This window comes from Adiantum capillus-veneris, chromosome 21 (genome assembly GCF_014529385.1).
Source record: "Adiantum capillus-veneris isolate H3 chromosome 21, ASM1452938v2, whole genome shotgun sequence".
NCBI lineage: Eukaryota > Viridiplantae > Streptophyta > Polypodiopsida > Polypodiales > Pteridaceae > Adiantum > Adiantum capillus-veneris.
The window spans coordinates 50,716,572-50,738,314 of NC_140951.1; the positions used below are offsets into that span (position 1 = coordinate 50,716,572).

The window sequence follows — 21,743 nt, forward strand, 5'->3', positions numbered from 1 at the left end:
GGCTCAATACAGGATTAATGCATCACCACCAACAAAGAGAGAAAAAAGAAAACAAAGTGGCCACACACTCTTCTTTGTCACACAAGCATACAATTTAAAGGCATACAGACATACCTAGATGAATCCAGGATCAGCCCAGATTCAATATTTGCTCCCACACCCCCACACCACACACACAAAAAAGAGCATACATCAATACAGATGTACACAGATTACAAAAGCACTGCATAGGCAAAGACCACCCAGCCATACAATGAAACACTTTCCTCCTCATATATAAATGCACTTGAAATTTGACATGCAGGTGCAAGATTTAAGCCCATGCTAGCCAGCTACACCTCCACATTTGTCACAAACAGTCTTCACCCATAAACTCTTGAGGCCACAGTTAGCTCATGATTGACTCAAACTATATATGCAGCATACAAAGCTTCATACATGCTCAACAGCACACGATGATCATCCACCATGCTGAAAAGATGGCAATCCGAAACAAAATAAAAAGGTAAGTTTCAACCACAATATCTTGTAATTACGCCAACATAAAACAGCCACAGATTGCACTTCTTCCTACTGGGAGGATTATACAAATATCAGATTCTGTACACACTCCACAAATTCTGGATATCACCTCGTCAGACCGCAGAGGCATTCCAGGCGTCCACATGATCTGGACTACCACCTCCTTAGGTGGCAACAAAGGGACCACATTCTCATGCCCCAAGCTCAAGATCAATTCCATCAGAACAGTTTGCTCATCAATCCTGCAGATAAAAGGCAATCCTCAAACATCAATATACCCCATGTTTCTGTACAAACAAATTTTTAAGAACTCTCACTATTTTTCTTTAGCAAGAAAACAGCGGTGTACTGCTGTCTCTGAAAATTTCCCTGAATATGCCCAAAAAAGAACCTGTAGTACTAACCTGGATACAACAAGCCTTCAGAGAGAGGAACGGTCACAAGGCCAAATACTGGAAAGACTACAAAGGCTCTGTAAAAGGGCCAGTTGGCAGTGACCAAGAAATTAAAATATTGGCAAGAGGGAGTAAAGAGAGTAACAAGTGCCCCAGCTTTCCTAAGGTGTAACCACTTCTAGCGAGTGGTTGGTAAAACAAACTTTAGTACTTCAAAAAACCTTAAACAACTCATCAGAATTGACAAAATAGAGTGAAGGGAGATGGAGAAGAAGACCGTTGAGCGTTGGTGACCCTAAAACGGCACTATCAGCATCCCCCAAGATGATATACCTTCATAAGTTCAGAAAAGTCTGAACTCACGAATTATAAGAGGGAATAAAGCACTCATAGAACCATAAAAGCAAGGGACAAAAGAAAAGAAAAGAAAAACAAAAACAGACAAACAAACTAACTAAATCACTTTGTTTGCTACGAAACAAAACTAAATAAAACAAAACATTATTAACTTAAAAATGTTTTTAGAAAAAGCATGTGTAAAATAAGTTGACGCAACTTACTTGGCTTAAAACAAGTACTCAACTTTAAGCAAAAAAGAATAAGACATCTTAAAAACTTAATCCTAGAAATCAAACTTCACACAACATCTTCTAACGGAACACATTCTTAAGTCCTCGAGTAAAGCTAAATACGAATCGAAAAGTGAATACTACTACAAACCTACGAAGAGCAAAGATCCCCCAAGATGATCTCCAAATTGAGTCCTCAGGAAGCCCCCACACTCTCCTTGATACCGGCCGCCCACTTGAACAGGCGGTGCAACAAAATCAAAACTGAACCAGAAACAAGAAGCTAAACTTGAAATACCACTAGAGCACGAAGGGGTAGAGTTCCCATCTCAGAAGTACTGGCTCCTTGACAGGCGCCCCTTGTGGTGTTTCAACTTTCTTCCTATATTAGTGAGCGATCACAATTAAAATTGTGTTGCGAGTCCAGTCACATAATCTCCATTCAACTGGGAGCCTGGCCTTTAATTTGTAGGCCCAGGTGTCCCAAAAGCTACAAAATCAAACGCTAATTACAAACTGGCCCAAAAGCGGTGGCCAATAAACCACTTAGAGCTTCTGCTATAAAAGCTTGCAAATGTTTTGGCACATCAACAGCATGGCTGCCACATCATCATAGTCCATACGGATCATGTGTAAGGTGCAACGGACGTAAATGTTGAACTTTGCTCAAGATGAGTGCTCCGAACTGTGCTCAAGGTTCCTTTTACTTACGGAAGGCTCTCCCTTCCGTTCTTTTAGTGAGAGAGTGCAAATGATCACAAACAAAGTGAAAGACACTGTGAATGAAGGTGCTGAGACTGAGAGAGAGAGAGAGAAGAATACGACACCAAAATGTTGTCAAACCCTCCTCCGAATGCCCCACTCTCTATGGCGAGAGCGGTTTACTATTGATTGCACATATCTCTACAATGCTTTGGACTTGCCGACGATGTCGACGACGATGAGGACGACGACGAGACGGGCAGAAATCTGAAAATGCTAAGGGCTGAAATCTGCAAATCTCTATCTGCTGAATTTTGACTCTATGTCGATGACGATGCAACGACGGCACGCTGAAAACGCAGATGCTGAAATCTGCGTTTTCCGGGCTGAATCTGCAAACTTGAGCTGATCTAACCGTGCGGCGAGGATCTGCAGCAGGAAGGTGAGATCTGCGAGGTTTGGGACTTGTTCTGCGGTATCTTGATGCTGAAAACTGAAAACGCTGGTCTAACTGCTAATTCTGTCGCGGAGAATCTACAAAACGCTGTGTTGTATTGCTGATTCAAAAATGCTAGGGCTGATATGGGCTCTGCTGCAAAAACGCTAAGGCTTCTTTTGGGTCTGCTAATGCCGGGCTTGATCTGCAACTGCAAACAATGGGCTGAATCTGCACTTGTAGAAAACCTGGCTGTTCTTGGCTGAAAACGCTAGCGCTAGGGTTTCTTATATACTTGCTTATCAAATTGCCCTACCCACTTTCCCAACAAAAGTCACTTAAAAATAATAAGTGAAAATTGGCTAAAATAGAAAAAAATAGCTCTATGCACTGTAAAAATGCTTCTGATGGGTTCTGACTGTAATCTGATGATCATGTTGTGTGCAACCAAAGGATATCCATCTACTCTAAGTGCCTGGACATGCACGATCTGCGAGCAGACTCACAAAAGTGCCAAAACACTTCCTAAGCTAGGCTAATTGAACTGAACTAGTCATGAAGTAGCTTGTCCACGTACACATAGGGTTAGATGTGCACGTGACATCCCCTCCTTTTCAAAGTGAGGTACTGGTACCGAACTGTATGGCGTTGAGGGAGATCACCAACAGCGTCTAGATGAATCCTGGGAAGGACTCTTCGCCGTCCCACTCTGATGTGTGGGTCATGCGATACTTGGAACTTCATAAAGGTTTGCAACGCTTGCTTCTTTAAGCCGCGCCTAAAAGAAAGATCTCTATGTCCAAAAATCTTCTCAAAGTCACCAAGGTGATCCAAAGCCTCGAGCGGCTCTTATCCTTGCAAAGATTTGCAAGATTTGAGTGCCCAAATCATGAGCCTACAAGAATATCTCCATAGCTTGGAGCTCTCTCTCATAACCTACCAAGCCTTGTAAACGCCCACCTTCTATTGGGTATGCACGCCCGGATTCCATAGTGTCTACGCCCGTGAGAACAAGTCTCAAAGCATGCATTTATAGACCATCAGTTAGTAGAGTTTGCATGAGTAAAAGGTGTGGTTGATATCACCTTTCAAAAACTATGTAAAGACTTCTTTTTAATGGAATTAGTAGTAGTAGCGTGTTCTCTTTTCTGCAAACTGTGTTGACTTCTTCTCTCTCTCTCTCGTCTTTCTCTGCACGCCCTGCACCACCATGGCTCCATAGCCCAAGACCTAACAACTGGTATTAGAGCCTTACTGGCCTCGGCTCTCGCCTATCGACTCAAACTCGTGTGACACAAAGTCATATGTGGCTCCTTCAATGCTTCAACTTCGTCTATAGTCATGTGTCTACCTTCGTCAAGAATCTTCGACGATAAAAATTCTTGAAACCACTTCCAACACAAAAACATGAACATACCCATTCCATGTAAAGTGACTGGAAAAATTCTAGTCTTCTTTAAAGACTGTGCATGCAATGTAGATGAACATATAGACGGAGTGCCAAACCGTTAATCAAACACACGCAAACAATGGGGTTTAAACTTGACTTTCTGATCTAAATCAATCAATTGTGGCAAATCACAATGGAAATGCCCATTGCTGTTGGGCAGGCACCTGAGGACGACTCTGAGTGCCAGGCTGTCGCTGTGGCCCCTCCGGTCGTCGACCACGAACCTGCTGCCATCCCTCCTCCGCTGGAGCCCCAGGCTCGGAGGGTGGCTCTGCTTGTGTGCTTTGTGTCTCTGCCTGTGGCTGCTGGCCAGCCCCAGCCTGCTGGGGTTGAGTCTGTGGTGTAGGTCGGGGCCTCCTTCGTGGACAGGCCTTCGCAAGATGACCTATCTGTCGACAAATGAAGCACTAGTTCGGGAGGCCCGAATACTCCACGTTGTCGGGGGATATGTGTTCGCTACGTGAGCCGGGCAGGCGCCGGGCCTTTGGCTGTGGGAGGTGTGAAAGAGAGAGAACAAGAGACAATGGCAACAATTAATCGAATATTAGTTTGAGTACAATTTATCCTTAGACAAGGCGGGCTATTAACAGCGCCGTCACTTGGATCATCTGCTAACCAGGAGTTTACGCTCCCGCTTTACAGAATTAACCGGGCCGTTAACTACACCGAACTTATCAGAATGTTAAATCAATTTCTAGGTGATGACGATTATGGAAATTTTCCTCATGTTGCTTCAAATGCCCCGTGGATTTTGCAGTCTTCAATTCTGCTCACTACCTCAGTTTTCATGCTTCAATTACTGTCAATTATTATGCAGCTTTCTACTTCTTATGCTTTGCATTGGCTTAATTGCCGCTCACAGGCTTTAACCTTCTCCTGCTCTTCAATTGCTAGCCGGAACTTTATCCCTTGCTTGCTCTATACACTTGCTTTCCTCTTCCGAGCTCATGCCAACTTCATGCAACGCTCCGAGATCCTCTCCTTCTCCAGCACGAGAGCGCCTTTAGCTTTCTTGCTTATGTCCGAGAGCAAGTTCGAGAGAGAGAGAGAAAGAAAGATCTTTGGTCCTTTCCTTCGTTCAAGCGAGAGAGAGAGAGAGAGAGAGAGAGAGAGAGAGAGAGAGAGAGAGAGAGAGAGAGAAAGAGTCTCTCCTTTGCTTTGGTTGCTTCGAAGATGAGAGAGGAAGAGTTCGCCCTTGCTTTGGTTGCTTTGAGGACGAGAGAGGAAGAGTTCGCCCTTGCTTTGGTTGCTTCGAGGACGAGAGAGGAAGAGTTCGCCCTTGCTTTGGTTGGATTGCTATAACCGGCCCATACAACGTAGAGGGCGGTACTATTTCAATTACCTGTTAACTTAACACAGTTGCGTCCAGTAACTAGAATGTCACTGCGCACACGAGACCGACACCCTGTAGGCCCCAAAGACTGGCGCCCCTTTCGGTATTTCTTTATTCAAATTAAGGTAGACGATCCGACCACTTAGCACAAGCTTTCACAAAGCTGTCCAAACCTGGCGAGGGCTGAAAACGCAGGTTTTCGACCTGATTTTGGCAGCATAACGTCGCAAAAACCCCTATAGGTCAAAAGCACCTATCTAGGACGGATTCCCTCGCTATCTGGAAGGTTTCTGGTGAGCTGTCACAGAAATTCAGCGGGCTGTAATTCCCTGTTTTTCACTGCCGGGTGCCCAAAAGCCTGTACACGCATTCCAAGGCTCTCACGAGGCTCCCCCGAGGTTCCCTTGCAGTTTAGGTGCGAAACCCTAAACCTGCAGAAAGACACAGCAGGCTGTAATTCACTGTTTCGGATCGTTTTAAGCGGAGCGAACACGCCTACGCGTGTCCCAAGGGCTCCCGCACGCAATGGGACAGTTCCCTTGTGAATTGGACGAGTTTTCACGCGAGAAAACTCTCAGAACTCGCAATCTTTCGCGATGGAACTGTGCGTACCTGTGGGGGATTAGCAATTAGCTAATCCGGTTCCTGCTCAGAAGGCTCTTGCCTTGGCAAACGCGCATAAACCCCCAGAACTGTACATGTTCATCTGAGTAGCCCAACTAGTGGGGCAATACCATATATGCCAAAGGGGAGAGAGAGATGCACGAGAGCAAGTCATCGCGTTACATGAGACAGAGGAGAAGGCAAGCTTTCCATTAAAGCTGTAGACCTGCACCCACTACTCACACACACACTGTAGGTCACTTGCCTTGAGCAAAACTCAGCCCCATCCTCAAATGGGCGCCCCCTCCATCTGAGGTGTCCTGCAAATGGCTCTACAACTGCCAAGTGTCCAGTTTGCCCCGAGTTAATTCCCTAGTTCCCACTCACTTATAAAGTTGTAAGTGACTTTCCGAGTGGCCCAGATTTCATTTGGCGGGGCACAAGCTTCCATACTCATCAGAATTCAGTGCTAACTGGCCCGACCAGTCCCCAACTGACCGACCCAGACTCCCGATGTGAGAAACCTATTCGACCGCAGCCGTTTCACACTAGCCATGCAATGTCCACTTGCACCTTTTCAAGGGTCTCGGGGAAACAAGTAAAAATAAAAATAAATAAAAATATCTAGTACTTATTTATTGAAGGCAACAGGAAAAATACACCTCCTGGTGACACACCCCACCCTTGAAATACTGCAAGCGACCTCGCTTGCATGAATACATGCGGTATCTCCTGATATCACATATATTCTATGATGGGAATCCAAGATATACATGCTTCCGGAAATGTAGCGTTGGACGATTAAACAATCCCACCAACCTGGCTACGACACATATATCAAGCATAGAAGTCTTCTAGTGTACTCTCAAGCACAAACTTCTCTAGCTAAATTCTCTATGGAAAGAGTAGATACAATTGCTTAACTACTCTCTTGAGCATCATGAACCGTGCTCTTGCCTTGCTCCAGAAAAGGCTACATCAAGTCACTGTGGGTTCCATCTGAAAGGCTTCAAGATACAATTGCAATAGCTGAGGTGAATCAACCAATTCAGACTCTTCCATCCATTTGGCATCCAACGATGGATAGTTCTTGAACTTCACCAAATAGCGTCTTGCAACCTTTCCTCTAACCTTTCTTTCTTTATGTGCCAATATCTGTTCAGGAACAAGGATTTCATCCAACTTCGGGTTGTTCCTCATCAAGCATATTCTCTGGCACATCACCAACAAAGGGTCTTAGAAGGCTGACATGAAAAGCATTATGTATTTTCCAGCCTTCGGGTAGCTTCAACCCGTAAGCTACGTCGTTGATCTTTTCTGAAATCTGAAAAGGACCATAATATCGCATACTGAGCTTAGGAAACAAGCGTTCCTTGCCTTTCCTTTTCCTTAACCTGGCCTTTTCAAAGCGCAAAAGCACCCAATCACCAAGTGAAAATACAAGTTCACGACGGTGACGATCAACAGCTTTCTTTTGTTTAGCCTGAGTCTTCTCAAGAGCAATCTTTATCTTCCTGTATGTTTCATCCATATCTTGCACATACTTGTCTGCCTCAAAAATCTTGTCCTTAGTCTGCAAAATGGGCGGGACTTTCTTCCCTCCTTCCACTATCTCAAATGGTGTCTTACCTGTTGACGTATGCACAGTGTTATTGTAAGCATATTCAGCCAATGGAAGCTGGTGTTCCCAAGTTGCCTTGTGCTCTGACACATAACATTTGAGCAGGTCCAGAACAGTAGAATTTGCCTTTTCTGACTGTCCATCAGTTTACGGATGAAACGAAGAAGAGAACTTTAGCGTAGTGCCCATGTTCTCAAACAATGCCTTCCAGAAAGGACTCGTCATACGTGGATCCCTGTCACTGACAATTGACTAAGGCATCTCATGATATTTAAAGATATTGCTCATGAATAACTTGACCATGTGTTCTGGCTTTATCTTCTTCCTCACAGGAATGAAATGGGCCTGCTTACTGAACCTACAAATGATAGTCCAAATCCCATCATTGCCTGTTTGCGTCCTTGGAAGATCAAAGATAAAGTCCATTGCTATGCTTTCCCATGGCCTATCTGGGATTGGCAATGGCTGCAACAATCCCGATTGCTTTTGTCTGTCAAATTTGACTTTTTGGCATACTAAGCATGATCTTACAAATGTGTCAACATCTTGACGCAAAGCTGGCCAATAGAAGAATGCCTCAACCCCTTTCACTGTCGCATCAATTCCACGATGCCCAGCATAAGGTGGAGCATGACTTTCCATCAAAATCTTTGGCCGTAACTGTTTAGTAACGCATAACTTTCCATGCATCATGAGAAAGTCATTCTTAAGCATATAGTGCTCATGATGTTGCCCATCAACAAGCTGGTCATAGATCCTTGCAAAATCTGAATCTTCAGCATATTGTGTCTTCATTTCGTCTAGTTCACAATGGTACGGAATTGACACTGCTGAAATTTGGGGCTTTCGTGACAAAGCATCAGCCACCACGTTCTTTTTTCCTTGCACATGCACAATTTGAAAATGGAACATTGACAAGATGTTTGCCCATCGCATGTGCTTCTCAGACAACTTCGTCTGTGTGAGAAAATATCGCAAGGTTTGATGATCTGTTTGGACAACAAAATCAGCCCCTAGCAGATAGTGTTTCCAACTAGTGAGAGCATGAATTACTGCCGGCAATTCTTTCTCATAGACTTGCAAGTTTCTTTCAGTCTTCAAAAGAATTTTGCTCTCATATGCGACTACTCGGCCATTCTGCATTAGAACTGCACCAAGACTATGGCCACACGCATCACACTGAACCACAAAAGGTTTCGAAAGATCTGGCAAAATGATTACCAGATCTGAAGTCACCTTCTCTTTCAAGTGTTTGAACGCTAAAATTTCCTTGGCTGTCCACTTGAAAGTAACTCCTTTTCCTTGTAGTGCATGGAGTGGAGAAGCAATCTCAGCAAAATTTCGGATGAACCTCCTGTAGTAGGAACATAAGCCTAGAAAGCTTCGGATGTCATGTACGGACTTCAAGTCTGGCCATGATCTAATTGCTTCCACTTTAGCGGGATCCATGCGTACCCCATCCTTTGAAACAATGTGCCCAAGGAAGTGAATCTCTTGCAAAAAGAATTTACTATTCTTCGCATTAATGAGTAGCTTGTTCTTACGTAACTCATTGAAAACTGCAGTCAAGTGATCCCTATGCTCCTCTTCAGACTTCGAATAGACAATCATGTCATCAAAGAAGGTACCCACGAAGTTTCTATGTGGTCTAAAAATTCTGTCCATCATTCTATTAAACATGGTAGGAGCATTTGTGAGACCAAATGGCATAACAAGAAACTCATAGAGACCAAATGTTGTCCTGAACGCAGTCTTATGGACATCTTCTGGCCTAATGCGTATCTGATGGTAGCCACTCTTTAGGTCTATCCTTGTAAACAATTACGCTCCCTCAAGCAGATCAAGAATGTCATCTATCCTCGGTATGGGGAACCTGTTCTTGATAGTATTCTTATTCAAGGCGCGATAGTCAATGCACATGCGCCATGAACCATCCTTCTTCTGCACTAAGAGTACAGGCGAACAAAAAGGGGATGAACTAGGCTGAATCAGCCCCTTCTCTAAAAGCTCGTTGACCTGACTCATAATCTCTTTCTGCTGGGCTGCACTAACCTTGTATGGTGGTCTATTCGGTGGACTAGAACCTGGCACAAGATCTATAGTATGATCTTCAGGTCTCTCAGGAGGTAACTCCCCTGGCAAAGAGTCCGAAAAACAATCACTGAAACCACTCAAAAAAGTTGACCTGTCTTTATCTAAGGTAGACAAATTAGATACAACTTGAGGTACTTCTTTTGCAAAGATCAAGTACACAGAAAGATGATTCTTTATTACAGATGAAATAGCAGAAGCAGAAACGAATGGAACAGACTCGCCTTTAAGCTTTATATCAAGGACATGAGTCTTCCCTCTATGTAAAAGGGTAATCTTTTTGTTGTAAGTATCCACCATAGCATGCAACCTGTAACACCATGGGATACCCAGTAACACATCACAACCCTCAAGTGGCATAATATGAAATTCTTCCGTATCCACATAGCTCTGAATGTGCAGACGAAGCTTTCCCAAAATGGGAGTAACAAGCTCTGAATGACCTGGGCATGCCAAACCTGCTTCCCCTGTCATACCCATCTCCTCTGCACAAATGCCCAACTTTGATGCGTTTTCTGGTGATATGAAATTTGCACGGGCTCCTGGATCAAAGAAAACCAGCACTGTCTGGTCTCTAACTTTGCCCCAAGCTCTGCACAGCTCCGTGGCATCTGTGTTTGGCTGGTCTCCAACCAAATCTGGAACAAGTCCTGCACTTGGCTTTGGCTTCTTCCCTTTATGGTCTGACTTGTCATCCTTATCCTGTGACTTCTTCTGTGGGCATTCATACGCAAAATGTCCTTCCTGTTCACAAATGTAGCATTTCTTGGCCTCCCTAAGAGCTTTCCGTTCTTCAAAAGTTTTGCCAGAAAAATGCCTCTTTTGTCCTTGTCCTCGTCCCGAAGAAGACTTAGACTGCTTCTTGGACGTATCACCTTCTTCAGTGGAGGGCTTCTTTGTGGGAGGCTCAGAAGGCTTTGCTGCAACATTGCCCTTGGCTGAAAACTGTTTGCCCTGGGACCCTTTCTTGTGGCTATTAAATCCATCGGAATCTCCCTTCGACAGATTGCTGGCCACTCTTGCATTCTCTATCAACTGAAACATATTCATGACAGTAGTCTTTGTGCAGTAGTCCCTGATTTTCTTGGGCAATCCGCAACAGTACTTCTCAATCTGTTCTGACAATGGCACAAACCTGTAAGAGGTGACTGGCAACAGTGCGGCCCAAAACTTTTTATTGTACTCTTCCAAGTTCGCACATTGTTTAGCATTCAACTCGTGCCATTCTGTCATCACATCCACTTCAAAAGTGTTTGTCAACCAAGCAGGCGCAAAAAGCTGTTTGAATTGGACCCACGTTGTTGGGGCTTGACCCTGATTCCACAATGCGGTCCACCATTGAAGCGCATTCCCTTTCAAGAAAGTGGCAGCCTTGCGTATCTTTGAAGATTCCGTGAAGTTTCCTCTAGCATAAGCTGCGTCGAACTGTTGTATGAAGGTCAAAGCCTTCAATTGATCCTCAGTTCCTTTGAAAGTTTCAAACTTCACGCCCTGCCCACCTTCCTTGTTATCCTTAAGCTGACTCAAAGGAGCCACATTATCATAAACGGGTGCCTGTAACAGTGGTGCTCCATGATTGTTCATTCCAGCACTCGCATCAACTGTTTTACCCGTCATATCTACATTTTGTACGTATGGCTGCGAAAAACCAGCCATACCAAATTGTGCTCCAGGCACTCGAAACTGGCCGTAGGCACCCTGAAAACCTGGTTGGACACCCATGTTCGCGTACATAGGGTTACCCATGCCTGTTTGCATTGTCCCGAACACATTCCCTAGCATATAACCTGTGGAAGGTCCAGCCATAGCTTGAAACACTGAACCACCTCCAAAATAACCAGGATAAGTATTAGGTAATGGAAGTGTCTGACGTATAGCGTGTTCATTCCTCCCTTGACCATTCACAAACGGTTCCTGTCCAACTACAGCAAGTTGCTTTGGATCATTGGACACCGCTAGTTGCTCAACCACATGGGCTTTCCCTCGAGCATCATGAGTCCTCTGCGCATTGGAAATCTCCTTTTCCTGCAACGGCTCAGTCATGCCCTGTGTAGGAGGCTGAAAACCCTGTGTCGGAGCCAATAAGAAGTTAGAACTCCTGCATCCTTGGGTTGTTAGCCAATTGCTGAAACATGTCCATGCAGCAACGCAGTTGAGTTCTAACCAACCTATCCTCTTCTTGAAGAGTTGAAGGAACTTTCTTCGTGCCATGTGAGGAAGATCCCTCTTCAGGTACTTGGTCTCTCTTCTCTGCCATAACGACAAGCTCTGTGTTGCTTTCACCCACAACAATCCACGCTGCACTTTTTGAAGAAAAAGTGACTATCCCGTCGATGGAACCATATAACCGGCCCATACAACGTAGAGGGCGGTACTATTTCAATTACCTGTTAACTTTACACAAAGCACTGAGAACGGAAGAGAACACAGTTGCGTCCAGCGACTAGAATGTCACTGCGCACACGAGACCGACACCCTGTAGGCCCCAAAGACTGGCGCCCCTTTCGGTATTTCTTTATTCAAATTAAGGTAGACGATCCGACCACTTAGCAAAAGCTTTCACAAAGCTGTCCAAACCTGGCGAGGGCTGAAAACGCAGGTTTTCGACCTGATTTTGGCAACATAACGTTGCAAAAACCCCTGTAGGTCAAAAGCACCTATCTAGGACGGATTCCCTCGCTATATGGAAGCTTTCTGGTGAGCTGTCACAGAAATTCAGCGGGCTGTAATTCCCTGTTTTTCACTGCCGGGTGCCTAAAAGCCTGTACACGCATCCCAAGGCTCTCACGAGGCTCCCCCCAGGTTCCCTTGCAGTTTAGGTGCGAAACCCTAAACCTACAGAAAAACACAGCAGGCTGTAATTCGCCGTTTCAGATCGTTTTTAGCGGAGCGAACATGCCTACGCGTGTCCCAAGGGCTCCCGCACGCAATGGGACAGTTCCCCTGTGAATTGGACGAGTTTTCACGCGAGAAAACTCTCCGAACTCGGAAGTACCTGTGGGGGATTAGCAATTAGCTAATTCGGTTCCTGTTCAGAAGGCTCTTGCCTTGGCAAACGCGCATAAACCCCCAGAACTGTACATGTTCATCTGAGTAGCCCAACTAGTGGGGCATTACCATATATGCCAAAGGGGAGAGAGAGATGCACGAGAGCAAGTCATCGCGCTACATGAGACAAAGGAGAAGGCAAGCTTTCCATTAAAGCTGTAGACCTGCACCCACTACTCACACACACATTGTAGGTCACTTGCCTTGAGCAAAAATCAGCCCCAGCCTCAAATGGGCGCCCCCTCCAGCTGAGGTGTCCTGCAAATGGCTCTACAACTGCCAAGTGTCCAGTTTGCCCCTTTGAGTTAATTCCCTAGTTCCCACTCACTTATAAAGTTGTAAGTGACTTTCCGAGTGGCCCAGATTTCATTTGGCGGGCACAAGCTTCCATACTCATCAGAATTCAGTGCTAACTGGCCCGACCAGTCCCCGATTGACCAACCCATACTCTCGATGTGAGAAACCTATTCGGCCGCAGCCGTTTCACACTGGCCATGCAATGTCCACTTGCACCTTTTCAAGGGTCCTGGGGAAACAAGTAAAAATAAAAATAAATAAAAATATCTAGTACTTATTTATTGAAGGCAACAAGAAAAATACACCTCCTGGTGACAATTGCCGATCAAGAGAGAGAGTTCGCCCTTCTTTGCTTGCTTCGAGCTCTTTTCGCATGCAATGACTTCCTCCTTTCTCTGTCCTTCGTTGATTGCTATATTTATATTCCCCCCTCAATAGCGCCGGCGTCATTGACGTGGCGTGCACCGGATCTATGACGTGGCAGTGTGGGATTTCGACCTGCACGGAATCGCGCCGGAGCAACTCTGAAATGCTGCACCATGGCAAGCTGATTCTTTCTCGTCACAGGGCAGCGCTCGTCTAAGTAGTCCCGTGGCCGTCGCGAACGCTTCTTCTCCTCCTTCGTCTTCTGCTCACTGCCAACCCTTACCCGCCATGCATTTTTTCACACGTTAGGCATTATTTTCTCTCAATGGGCGTCCGGCTGCCTAAAGCCACAATTGGCCCAATGTTTCATAATGGGTTCCCTTGCCTTTGGCAACCATACCTTCATAAAGGCACCTTAGTGCTACATTGGGCGGCTTTCATGGGGCAGGCTTGCCTTTGGGCTCCATGGTTGGCTTGGGCGGCTTTACTTAGTGGCCTAGCTTGGGCGGTCGGCCTTCGAGCTCCACATTAGGCATACATATTGGCCAAGGCACCACCAAGCTTATCCATTGGGCGGCCACGGCATTTCAAAAGACGACATTTTTGAGAACTCAACAAGAACTTTCTGTGCCTTCGTAACAGCACCACATTTCGCATGCACTTGTCGAACAAAGCACATTGCCAAGCACAACAACTTCCTTGAGTAGTCCAGCAGTCAATGCATTCCAAAATCCCAGCTGCAGCTCATTGACTGGGCTGACCAGAGTGGTACGGAACCGGCCCCTGGTGAATATTTACCGGCCAATATCTTGGCAACCGTAAACCCGATCACTGATCTGAAAAGATCGACGAGCTCCACAAAGTGAGCTCTTCAGGCCCGCGCATTCATTTCAATTCTGTCAGCTCAACTGTAGTTGCCCAATCCGGTATGGATCTGCATTAACTCAAACTTCAAACTGCCATAACTTCTTCACCGTAGCTCCAATCGACGAGCCGTAAAGACAGGCAGGTAGAGCACTTCAAACACTGCAGTTTTAGATCATAATCTTCCATCTGTTCTCACATCAAGCATAATCATTTTTGGCATTATTAAGGCATCTATTGGCCCTTTTAACCCGCATCTGGCATACATTAATCATTAAGCTTGGCCTGTTATCAAGCCCTGATCACTGCTCACTTAATGTGTAGGCTTCAAAGAAGCTTAGCTTGCATTTCTCTGCTCTTTTTCTCTTCATGGCAGCGGAGCTGCACGACATCCACCCCCTCTGAACCTGCACAGCCTCCGGTTTGTGCCAACAGCACTTCAATCTGCATCTTCTTTAGGTACCTTAAGCTCTTTCCATCATCAGACTCACATTATGAAAAACAAAATAAGGCTTATACCCTATCATCAATTTTTTATCTTAATCATTAGGTAGCTACCCATCAAAAATCTCTGAACCATATCTGTTGTATCTTCAAAGCATTCAATTATGGATAACCTGTTTAGTGAACCCCGCCAGACTCAAGTGCTCGAGTTAATGATGCACACGGCTTGACCATTAAGCTCTCTTTAAGGAACCCTGTCAAGCTCAAGTATGCCTTACTCTGTCTGCACACGGAATGGCCGTCAAGTCCTTTACTTCAAGTTCTGTTAGCAGAACCAACTCAATAGATGTAAAGATACTTCATCAATTATCCAAAGAAGTCAACTGGAAGCCAGCCATGTAATCTTATTGACTGCATAACCGAAAACTCTTATGACTCGGCATAATCTAGAAAACAAAACCTTGTACCATGCAATCTGCTACATCAGATAGCTGGTACTCTTCAAATCTGTATCTGGCACTTTAGTAGCCCCCGGGATCAAACGGGAACCCAATCATTTGTCCCATTGTGAGCATTCCTTTAAAAAAATTGCACCCTCCTCCAAGATCATAGGAAAAATACAAGAATTTCCAATCATCACAGCATAAACACAAATTAACCCACAAATCTTCATACAAACCGCCTGAATCATATGGCATATAAGTCAATTGCCCAGGACCATGCATATATCTGTCACCTCCTGGGTCAAAATCTAGCTCAAAATCCCCTACATCATAGGGTAACATCAGATTCCATATAGCATCAGATAGCATCAGATACTGCCATATCCTTTGTGCAACTGGCTCATCCAATTGTCGATCATCAATCACAGGTAAAAGCATTGGCAGTGCACCTTCACTCTCACTAGTATTGGAATCCCAATCGTGCATATCTGGATAGTACATCAAGTCTCTAGTAAAATCCTCTTCATTAGGCTCAAAAGATGCATCTGAAAACAATTCTCTATCTCGTAGAGGCTCAATCAAGTAGTGCATCATCTAACAACTGCATAAGTTCATCATCTGCTGAATCTGAACAAACTTGCTCATGCATGAATATAGATTCATTGGTATCCTTAGCATCTGTGTCTGAGAACCCTTCTAAAGCTTCGTCCAGTAAGCACATAAGGTCTAGGTCCACCGCTAGAGAAGGTTCCTCCATCGTGCACATCTCAGGTTGCTGCAGTAAACCAAGATTTCCACATATGACATGCATACTAAATGTATCTGCAGTAAACTGCTCTTCAAGTCTTTTACCCTCATCCAAATATCTTTGCACTTCTATAGCACAAAGTTTAGTATGCACATTGAAAATTTCATCTGCTGCCCTGTCTGTATCATCGGCACAATGAAACCAATCATATTCAACATCAAGAGATTGCACTTCACTATGCACCCCCTCTGAATCAGCATCATCAATTTCATGATCATCTTGCCATAGTGTGAGCCCTGTGTCAAAAATTCTTGATAGAGAAGAAGTTTGCTCCCTCTCTAAATCACCATCATCAAATTCAGGATCAGTCTGCCAGATCGGTAGCTCTAGGTCGCAGAAGCGTGTCAAAGGAGGAGTCTGCACCCCCTCTGATTCATCATCATCCCATTCAGGTTCAGTTGTCCAATTTGGTAGCTGTGCTTCACAAAAGCTTGTCAATAAGAAGTCTGCACCCCCTCTAAATTAAGCACATACTCTTGCTTAGCCAAGTCCTCAAAATCTGGTGCATCCAAATTCGGTAAATCTGGTATACCAAAATACATGGTCCTGTTGCTCTCAACAGCAGCCCTGCTTTGACCTATAACATTGTATCATTAATCAACTCTTTGGCAAAACCTGTACCAGTATCTTCAATTACCTCTGGTAGAATCTGTACCAGAAAAATTTTGCTCTAATTCTGGTTCAGTAGAAAAAGTGTCAGCTGTAACCGAATCTTCCTGCGTGTCTACTTGAATTTGGTTACACTCATTTACCTGCAAAATTTCTTCTTGAGCTTTAGCTACTTCACTGTTTTGATTCGCTGATTTCTTTTCTTCATGTACTGCATGCATAGGTTCTTTGCAAAATTCATTCTGCGTATTCCGAATTGCATGTGTAGATTCTTTGAAAAATTCACCGTGCGTATCCTGAAGCTGTAAAGCCTCACCCTCAAAGACTTCTACTTCATGCACAACATCTGCAAAACCCAACTTTGCATACACAGCTTCAACTATGTCTTCATCATTAGCCTGTAAAAAAGTAGCATCCTGCACGATAAACTCATCAATCACAGCTTCTAACTTTGATCGTACTTGTCCTTGAATATCTGCGTAATCTGGTGGACTTGAACTCTATTCTTGATAGCATTCATACTGCTCATAACGTACTTGCACAATAGCTTCTTTGAAATACTCCCAGTCATCGTTGCAAGCTTTGGTAACTTCTTGAATCTGCTCCTTCACATCTGAACTCACTAACTCCTCAAAAGATTTGATCATCAATTCTTCTGGTATCCCTCTTACCTTGGTCTCCAGCTCATCGCACTCTAGGTAACCGTTTGGATCGTATCCATCAAAGAGTCGTCTTTCGTCGTATACTGCATCTAAAGCTGTATCCAAAGCTTCATCGATTTGATTTTTCTTCTTTACGGTCTCTATTTCAAGAAGAGATCCTTGAACCAATTGAAGCATCTTCGAAATATCGGGAACTCTTTACTTATCATCAAAACCGTTCGCACTTAATTCTGCAATCATCTTCATCATCTGCTCTAAATTCTCCATCTTTACCTCCCACCCCGGTTCGTTTCGCGTCGGGTTCACCAAAGATATCAGGGGATATGTGTTCGCTACGTGAGCCGGGCAGGCGCCGGGCCTCTGGCTGTGGGAGGTATGAAAGAGAGAGAACAAGAGACAATGACAGCTCTGGCAATCACCGCAATCATCAATTAATCGATTAATACATCTGAGTACAACTTAATCTTTAGCAAAGGCGGGCTGTTAACAGCGCCGTCACTTGGATCATCTGCTAACTGGGAGCTTAAACAGGATTAACCGGGCCGTTAACGACATCGGACTTAACAGAATATTAAATCAATCTCTAGCTGATGACGATGATGGTAATTATCTCTTGTTGCTTTGTCTGCTTCAAGTTCCATTAGATTCTGCAAGCTTCAAGTCAGTTCACTGCCTCAATCATCAAGCCTCAATTATTATCGATTATCCTGCTCTTTATACTCTGCACTTTAACTTCCTCATGGTCTGCACTTTAACTCCCTCCTGCTCTTCAATTGCTATTCGAAGCTTTATCCCTTGCTTCTTCGAGTGCCTTCCTTAGCCTGCTCTTATGCTTCTTCTATTGCTTTGGTTACCAACAATAAGCCTCAAGTTTTTCTTTCGATGTTGTCAAGAGCTCTCGAGACTCTCTTTGATTGACCTGCTTTGCTCGATCGAGCGTCTTTCAAAGCTACTTGTAGAGAGAGAATCCCCTGAATTGCACGCCTTTTCCTTGCTTTTTGGCTCCTTGCTCTCCTCTTCTCAAGCTTAAGTCCGAGGACGAGGAAGAGAGAGAGAGAGAGAGAGAGAGAGAGAGAGAGAGAGAGAGAAAGATAGCCTTTGGTTCCCTACCTTTGTTCAAACTCGAGAGAGAGAGAGAGTGAGAACGCCTTTGCTCTTTGATTCGCTCCCTTTTTTGCCTCTTTGTTTGGCTTCTTCTCATGCAAAAGCCCGATGGAGAGAGAGGGAGCATGCCGTCTCTCCAAGCTTCGAGAGAGAGAGAGCACACCGTGTCTCCCCCACTTCGAGAGAGAGAGCTCGCTATGCTCGAGGTTCCTCCCTTCTCTTTGCTTCGTTATGCTTCGAATGCCCTCTTGCCCTCGTTGGCTTCCTCCTTAAATTGCCTCGAATTCGTTCAAGCTTCCCTCGAGCTTACCTCCTTTATCTTGCCTTTGTTCCCCCTTTGCTTTGCATCCCCTCTTGCCCTCGTTGGCTTGCCATCCCCGCATGCAAAAGGCACCGTCCTATTATTAGCCAATAGCGTCGTCGCTACTGACGTGGCAAGAATCGTCTCTATGACATGGCAGGGTGGGATTTCGACCGACACGGAATCGCGCAGGAGCAGCTCCGAAATTCTGCGCCATGGCATGCTGATTCTTTCTCGTCACAGGGCCGCGCTCGTCTGAGTAGTCCCCTGGTCGTCGCAAGCAAAAACGTCTCCCTCCACACTCTCGTTTTCTGCTGCACGACGCCATGTCCCCCCTTTTACTTTTGTTCACACACTTAATAAGGTATTGAGCGGCCATTCAGTGAGCCTTTGGGCGGGCGGCCATTGTTATGTTGCTTGGGCGGCCGACTTAATGGCTTGGGCGGGCTCTTTGGGCAGCCCTATGAACTTCATAGTGGGCACCACATTGCACATACATGCCACTAAAGCATCGCCAAGCACCACAGTTGGCATACATACCGGCCATAAATTTCATTTGGGCAAGCGGCCACTTACTAAGGGCATCACATTTGGGCGTACTTATCGATTAAAGCACTGCCAAACACCTCATCTTTCCCTAGCAGCGCTTATCGAACAATCTCATCAAGGGTTTAACTTCTCGTATCATCATCTTGCACAATGCCACATGCTTCAAGATGCTAATATAGGTAATTGCATTTTGAGAAAGACCTTGTCTTTGAAAATAGCCAGCTTCCTGGCCCTGCTTCTGTTGGGTTTATCCCGCAATCATTGCATTCCAAGAGACGACATTCCGAACACAATGCTCCTCAAGCACTTCTGGATTTTTTAATTGCACTCTATTCTAGAGCAGCTTGGTTGAACCCCAAAAATTATCATATGGCACTCCGATCGAGCGGACCGGACTGGTACGAACCTGGCCCCTGGTAAATCTTTAACGGCCAATATCTTGGCGATCGGAACTCCAATCACCAATCTGAAAAGACCGACGCGCTCCAGAAGTAGAGCACTTCAGGCCCATGCAATCATTTCATCTCTGTCACCTTAGCTGCAGTTGCCCAATCCGGTACGGATCTGCAATCGACTCAAACTTCAAAGTGACATAACTTCTTCACCGTGGCTCCAATCGACGAGCCGTAAAGACAGGCCGGTAGAGCACTTCAAGCACTACAATTCTAGATCATAATCTCTCATATGTGGTCACTGCAATCATTTTTGGCATCATTGAGGCATCTGTTGGCCCTTCTAAGCCGCATCTGGCATACATTAATCATTAAGCTTGGCCTATTATCAAGCCCTGATCACTGCTCACTTCATGTGTAGGCTTCAAAGAAGCTTAGCTTGCATTTCTCTGCTCTTTTTCTCATCATGGCAGCGGAGCTGCACGACAACGCTCTGTCTAAACCAACCCCCACTCACCCGAGGAAGGAGGATGACCTTCAGGAGAGTGTGAGTGTCACTAACCAAAACGCAAACTGAGGGAATGCCGGCCGCCTTGGCAGCTACTGATGTTGTCTCCAGGACAGTCCCAATCGCTGAGCCTATCCTGGACAAAAGTGGTAGGTACTCCCTCCGCAAACCAGGAAAGCAAACGGAGAGAGGAAGGTCTGCCTCCTCTACCAGAACATCTGAAGCATGGTCAAAACCATGTTCCACTGTCGAAAGAGGGCTCGAACTGCTCGGATGGTCAAGGGGCTCATAGCTATGACCTTGGACGCCATCTCAAAGGTCTCAAACTCGATCTGATAGTAGCCTCGTCCGAGGAACTGAACGTCCAAGATCTTGCCCACCTCTGCAAGAAGGCGGGCCTAGAGAAGGTCATGCAGCTCTCCTCTGCTGGGTCTAGTGCCGAAATCTTGCAGATGACGGAAGTCGCCTGCAAACGATCCACATCTGCGGCTAGGCTCGCTTGCTCTGTCGGAGTAAGAGAGAGTCGAATGGTGGGCTCAACGGGGTCGAGCGAGGGGACTTCATCAGAGTCGCTCTGTGGCGGAGCTTGAGCCTCCATCTGTGTCTGCTGTTGTGTCGGAGAAGAAACGGAAAGAAATTTTCTCTGCAAAAGAGCCCCAACGAGCATTGTCCAGAAACTAGCACTTGTCAGAGCCAATCACAAGAAAACTTCGGCGCCAGAGTAGCAGAGATCGAAGATAACGAGGGAGGGAATAAGTGAGTGGATTAGGAGGGGGGGGGGAAGGCGGGCTGGAAATGGCAAAGGGTGAGGGTAGCGGGCTCGCAGCAGCAACGAGGGGATGGCGGGCAGCAAGCGGACAGGTGGCTAAGGGGCGGACAGGGAGGGCAACACACGGCAAGGGAAGGACAGGAGGCAATGCGCGCGCAACAGTGATTGCTGGCGGCACAGGGGGGAGGGATGGGGCAGCTAGCGATGGCGGGACGGGGGGGCGACAGGTGCTGGCGAGGGAGGGAAAGCAAGCGGCAGCAGATAGCGAGCGCAATTCGTCGCACCACAAAGAAACTGTTTCATCTGTGACATACTTGAAATGAGGAATATCTTCGTTGCATAATAGTAATCGTCCGCAATTACAACATATTTGCAAAGCAACTCAAGTTAGCTCAAAAATCTCTGAAAGTCAATCCGAGGGACAAACAGTTTTCTCAATCCAGATTGGAGCTCTTGATATCATGGGTCATTGGCTTCCTAGAAAAATCTCATCCAATAAGGAGTCTCATTCCACATCGGAGCTCTTGATATCCAAGGTCATTGGCTTCCCAGAAAAAGCTCATCCAATAAGGAATATTAAGTAGTTGGCACATCACGATGCAACACAAATGCCGATGAACATAAAATCGCCAATGAATAAGACATAGAAACATAAAGTCGCCGATGAGCAATCCCCCCGCAAATAACCATCCAAGTCCGGGCCATGAGGTGTTCAACGACTCCCTCATCACTCCTCCCGCAAATAACCTAAAAAGGTCCGAGCCATGAGATATAGAGGCCTTTTACGACCAAACGTCCCTTAGACCGCAGCTTGCGTCGTTTGGAGATGTTGAGAGCAATACTCCCCCCGTAATTAA

General features: G+C 45.5%; 1 protein-coding gene across 3 annotated transcripts in view; it reads right to left on the reverse strand.

Annotated features, from left to right (window-relative positions):
- Positions 1 to 388: 388 nt before the first annotated feature.
- Positions 389 to 21,743, reverse strand: part of SKIP (chromatin protein family) — a 33,587-nt gene continuing 12,232 nt past the window's right edge. For all 3 annotated transcript variants that reach the window (XR_015185656.1, XR_015185657.1, XM_086493468.1), the window contains one exon: positions 389 to 764. The gene's annotated coding sequence lies outside the window, so the exon portion shown is untranslated. The remainder of the gene's footprint in view (positions 765 to 21,743) is intronic.